Below are 6,527 nucleotides of genomic sequence, written 5' to 3'. Positions count from 1 at the left end.
GCTCAATCTTGACCTCTGGTTTCCACTGGAGAACCCAGGGAGAATACATAGCATAGTACAGTATTTACACTCTTGTTAAGCCACTAGTACACACAGCGTTTCGGGCAGGTTCGGATCTAACAGATAATTTTAAGTAGGTAAATTCTATCAGAATTAATAAAATGATAACAAATACATTACAAGAAAAAAATGAGATGAGAGAGATTAGTAAGTATATTAAAGCACATTGGTATATTAAAGCTCTGATTGATTACATTGACAGCTTGATTGGTAATTTAAACAAGATTAATAGACACCATACAACAGATTAATAGCACATATAAGACAGCAATGATCACAATGATAAAGATGTTCAGATTGGGTACATAAAGATTGGGAGATTGGGTAGCAATAGATACAGTGCAATTTTAAACCAAAAGGTAAAAAACTATGAAGATGAAATTAGGTACTTTTTAGTATTGTTTTTGAATGATGCAAAAGTTGGACAGCTTTTCAATTCATTAAGGAATGAGTTCCATAGACTGGATCCCTTTATGTGCATAGAGTGTTTACACAGATTAAGTTTAACTCTGGGGATATCAAAGAGATATTTATTTCTGGTGTGGTGATAATGAGTCCTATTACATCTGTCCAGGGAGAGTTTCAGAGCATGGTTGCATTTAAGAACAGAGTTTTGTAAATGTGGTTGACACAAGAGAATTTGTGGAGTGAGATTATGTTTAGCATGTTTAGGGAGTTAAACAAGGGGGCTGTGTGTTGTCTGAAAGGAGAATTTGTTATTATTCTGATAGCAGATTTTTGCTGGGTCATGATGGACTTGAGGTGGTTTGCAGTGGTTGAACCCCATGCACAGATACCATAATTAAGATAGGGATAGATTAGTGCATAATATAGAGAGATAAGAGCAGAGTTAGGTACATAATATCTGATTTTTGAGAGTACACCAACTGTTTTAGAGACTTTCTTAGTTATGTGTTGTATGTGGGTACTGAAGTTGAGTCTTTTACAATACAATACAATACAATACAATACAATACAATTTTATTTAGGTAAGGTACATACATACAATAAATATTTACAAGGATTGTTTGACTTATAGGTAGAGCTAGTACATACAATGCCTAAAGCCACTATTACGCAAAGCGTTTCAGGCATGATAAACTTAAATGACAAGCTTAATACTAATTGAGCATAATGAGTAGAATGAAAACAAGAAATGAAAACATAGATGAAAAAGCAGCACAAATACAATTATGTCGACAAACAGCGCTCTTTAAAGAAAAAAACAGACATTGGTTGACAATAGAAGGGTAAGGTAGGTTACAGGGAATTTATTAGGTATAGCTTCGCTTTTAACTTAAACTGGTTGAGAGAGGTACAGTCTTTAACATGGTTGGGAAGGTCATTCCACATTCTGGGCCCCTTGATTTGTAGAGCATTTCTAGTTTGATTAAGTCGTACTCTAGGAATATCAAAACTGTATTTATTTCTAGTGTGATGCTCATGGGTTCTGATACAACCTTCTATGAAGCTTTTGAGATCAGGATTGGCATTATAGTTTAGCGTTTTATACATGTGCCCGAAACGCTTTGCGTAATAGTGGCTTTAGGCATTGTATGTACTAGCTCTACCTATAAGTCAAACAATCCTTGTAAATTTTTATTGTATGTATGTACCTTACCTAAATAAAATTGTATTGTATTGTATTGTATGTATAATACACATGCGAGAATGTGCAGTGACTTAATGTCTAACATATTCAGAGATTTAAGTAGGGGTACCGAGTGATGTCTGGGGCCAGAATTGGATATTGTCCTAATAGCAGCTTTGTGTTGAGTAATTAGAGGACGTAAATGATTTTGGGTAGTAGAGCCCCAAGCACAAATACCATAGTTGAGATATGGATAGATAAGGGAGTAATAGAGAGTCACCAGGGCAGGGCGTGGTACATAATATCTGATCTTAGAAAGAATGCCCACAGTTTTTGAAACTTTTTTTGATATGTTTAGAATGTGTCCCTGGAAATTCAGCTTGTGGTCAATGAGAATGCCAAGGAATTTGCCATCTAATTTGTTACAAATTTGGGTATTGTTTATTTTGAGATTTATTTGATTAGAGGATTTATTGCCAAACAGAATATAAAAGGTTTTGTCAATGTTAAGGGTGAGTTTGTTGGCAGTTAGCCACAGATGGACTTTATTTAGCTCAGTATTTACTGTGGCATTTGGAGCAAGGGGATCAGGACTGGAGTAAATGAAGGTTGTGTCGTCAGCAAATAGAATTGGTTTGAGGTGTTGGGAGGCATTTGGAAGGTCATTAATGTAGATGAGAAAGAGGACAGGGCCAAGTATGCTGCCCTGGGGAACACCAATGTTGATGGGTAGGGTGGGAGAAATTGTATTATTCACAGAAACATATTGAAGCCTGTCAGTAAGGTAGGATTGACATATCACATATCTCTCAGGCAGCTATCCAAACTCTCTTCTCCTTTCACCAATCAGCCCGGCAGATGTTGTGTCCATCATACATTCTCTAAAAACCAAGGCAGGGAACACCAGTGAAATTCCGTCCATTGTGTACAAGAGAGCCTCCCATGCCCTTGCCCCACCCATAGCACTACTTTTCAACAAATCTATAGAGTATCACACCTTCCCTGATATCCTCAAAAAAGCAAGAGTAACGCCAGTCCATAAAGGAGGCAATCCAGCGGACATAAACAATTATAGACCAATATCAAATCTACCCATTCTATCAAAAATATTTGAAAAAAATTATTTACAAACAGCTCTATTCCTACCTCGTAAAATTCGACATACTCAGCCCCTGCCAGTTTGGCTTCCGGTCCCAAAAGAGCACCAATGATGCAATCATTAGTCTCCTTGACATTATCTACTCAGCCCTTGACAAAAATGAGTTTCCGATTGGACTCTTCATTGACCTAAGAAAAGCCTTTGATACTGTTAATCACAACTACCTCTTACTTAAACTCCAGCATTATGGAATCCGAGGCCTTGCCCTTGACTACATCCGATCCTATCTTAGTGACAGACACCAATATGTAACCATCAATGATACAACTTCTTCCACTCTACCAGTTACCGTTGGAGTGCCACAGGGCAGCATCTTAGGACCTCTTCTATTTCTTATATATATAAACGATCTGCCTAATGTCTCTAATATTCTCAAACCTATATTGTTTGCTGACGATACTACCCTTATCTACTCAAACCTCAACCCTCATACACTAAATTACCCTTACTCAAATCTCTGAATATGTTAGATATTAAGTCACTGCACATTCTCTCTTGTGTATTATACATATATAAAACGCTGAACTGTAATGCCAATCCTGACCTCAAAAGCTTCATAGAAGGTTGCAACAGAACCCATGAGCACCACACCAGAAATAAATACAGTTTTGATATTCCTAGAGTACGACTTAATCAAACTAGAAATGCTCTACAAATCAAGGGACCCAGAATGTGGAATGACCTTCCCAACCATGTTAAAGACTGTACCTCTCTCAACCAGTTTAAGATAAAAACTAAACACTACCTAATAAATTCCCTGTAACCTACCTCACTCCTCTATTGTGAACCCATGTCTGTAATTTTTTTTTTTTTTTAATCAACACTGTTTGTCAATCTATTGTATTTGTGCTGCTTTTTCAGTCATGTTCCCCCTTTTTTTTTATCTTTATTTGTATTTGTTCTCAACACTTTTTATTCTTTATGCTCAATTAGTATTAAGTTCTAGATATTAATGTTTTTCTTGCCCGAAACGCATTGCGTAATAGTGGCTTTAGGCATTGTATGTACTAGCTCTATCTATATATCAATCCATTAATGTAACATCACTTGTATGTATGTATGTACCTTACCTGAATAAACATATTTATTTATATTTATTTATTTATTTATAAATAATGTTGTGAATAATGAATTAAAAAAGTCCACTTATGGATGTCAACGAACAAACTAACATTAAACATCGAAAAGACTTACTACATCTTATTTGGAAGCAAATCATCAAATGCAATTCAGCTACAGATAGACAACATTAACATCAGTAATAAAAATGATGGCAAGTTTCTTGGCCTATTCCTAGACAAGAGACTCAACTTCAGCACCCACATTCAACTCATAACTAAGAAAGTCTCTAAGACAGTTGGTATACTCTCCAAAATCAGATATTATGATCCTAACTCTGCTCTCCTCTCACTATATTATGCACTAATCTACCCCTATCTTAATTATGGTATCTGTGCATGGGGGTCTACCACTGCAAACCACCTTAAGCCCATCATCACACAGCAAAAATCTGCTATCAGAATTATAACTAACTCTGCTTTCAGACAACACTCAGCTCCCTTGTTTAAATCCCTAAGCTTGCTAAATATTAACTCCCTCCACACATTCTCTTGTGTCAACTACATTTACAACACCCTGTTCTTAAATGCAAACCATGCTCTGAAACTCTCCCTGGACAGATGTAATAGGACCCATTATCACCACACCAGAAATAAATATCTCTTTGATATCCCCAGGGTCAAACTTAATCTGTGTAAACACTCTATGCAAATTAAGGGAACTAGTCTATGGAACTCACTCCCTAGTGAATTGAAAAACTGTAAAACTCTTGCCTTATTTAAAAGCAAAACCAAAAAGTACCTAACTTCATCTTCTTAGTTTCCTACACTGAGCTTTAAATTTGCTCTGTACCTAGTGTTACCCAATCTCCTAATTTTTATGTAATATCAAACAACCTTATCATTGTGTTCATTGCTGTCTTCTTTTATGTGCTAGCCATATGCTGTATTGTGACTACCAATTTTTGTCAACTACCATTCAAGCTGTCATTGCAATCAATCTTATATTGTTTCTGCTGTATTGTGCCTACCAATCTGTTGTCAACTACCATTTTTAAGCTTCCATTGCAATCAATCTTAGCTACCTATGTGCTTTAATATACTGTACCTACAATTTTTTTTTTTTTTTTTTTTTTTTTTCATGTAATCTGTTATCATTTTTTTGTCTATAAATTTTGCAAGTATTTACCTCCTTAAAATTTTCTTAGATTAAGGACCTGCCCGAAACGCTGCACGTGCTAGTGGCTTTACAAGACTGTAATTACCATATTTGTATCCTCACATTCCTTATGTACATTCTTGTATATGCATAAATAAATAAATAAATAAATTTTGTCTAGGAATAGGCCGAGAAACTTTCCATCATTTTTATTGCTAATGTTTACATTGTCTATCTGAAGCTTAATTGCATTTGTAGATTTGCTTCCAAATAAGATGTAGTAGGTCTTTTCTATGTTAGGTGTTAGTGTGTTGGTTGACATCCATAAGTGGACTTTTTTTTAGTTCATTATTAACAACATTATTTAGTGTATGTGAGCTGGGGTTAGAGTAGATGAGGGTAGTATCATCAGCAAACAAAATAGGTTTCAGAATGTTAGAGACATTAGGCAGATCATTGATGTATATAAGAAATAAGAGAGGTCCCAAAATGCTGCCCTGTGGCACTCCAACGGTTATTGGTAGAGTGGGAGAGGTTATATTATTGATGGCTACACATTGGTGTCTATCACTAAGATAGGATTGGATATAGTCCAGTGTATGGCCTCGGATTCCATAACGATGGAGTTTACGTAAGATGTAATTGTGATTAACAGTATCAAAGGCCTTTCTCAGGTCAATGAAGAGTCCAATCGGAAACTCATTTTTGTCAAGGGCTGAGTAAATTATATCAAGGAGACTAATAATTGCATCGTTGGTACTCTTTTGGGAGCGGAAGCCAAACTGACAGGGGCTAAGAATGTCAAATTTTACGAGGTAGGAGTAGAGCTGTTTGTAGATATTTTTTTCAAATATTTTTGATAGTATGGGTAGGTTTGATATTGGTCTATAATTGTTTATGTCTGCCGGATTACCTCCTTTATGAACTGGCGATACTCATGCTTTTTTAAGGCTATCAGGGAAGGTATGACACTCAAGGGATTTGTTGAACAGCAGAGCTATAGGTGGCGCAAGGGCATGGGAGGCGCTCTTGTATACAATGGATGGTATTTCACTGATATTCCCAGCTTTGGTTTTTAGTGAGTGTATGATGGACACAACATCTGTCGGGCTGACTGGTGAGAGGAGAAGAGAGTTTGGATAGCTGCCTGAGAGATATGTGTTGATATGTGAGGCAGAGTCTTATTGCTGTCTTATATGTGCTGTCAATCTGCTGTATGGTGTCTATTAACCTTGTTTAAATTACTAATCAAGCTGTCAATGTAATCAATCAGAGCTTTAATATAACAATATGCTTTAATATACCTACTTATCTCTCTCATCTCATTTTTCTCTTGTAATGTATCTTTATCATTTATCAATTCTGATTGAAATTACCTACTTAAAATTATCTGCTAGAATAAGGACCTGCCCAAAACGCTGTGCGTACTAGTGGCTTTACAAGAATGTATATACTGTACTATCCAATGTATTCTCACAAACCCAATGTACCTTCTTGTAT

The sequence above is a fragment of the Procambarus clarkii genome, chromosome 69, assembly GCF_040958095.1.
Source record: "Procambarus clarkii isolate CNS0578487 chromosome 69, FALCON_Pclarkii_2.0, whole genome shotgun sequence".
NCBI classification, from domain to species: domain Eukaryota; kingdom Metazoa; phylum Arthropoda; class Malacostraca; order Decapoda; family Cambaridae; genus Procambarus; species Procambarus clarkii.
This window is presented reverse-complemented; position numbering follows the sequence as displayed.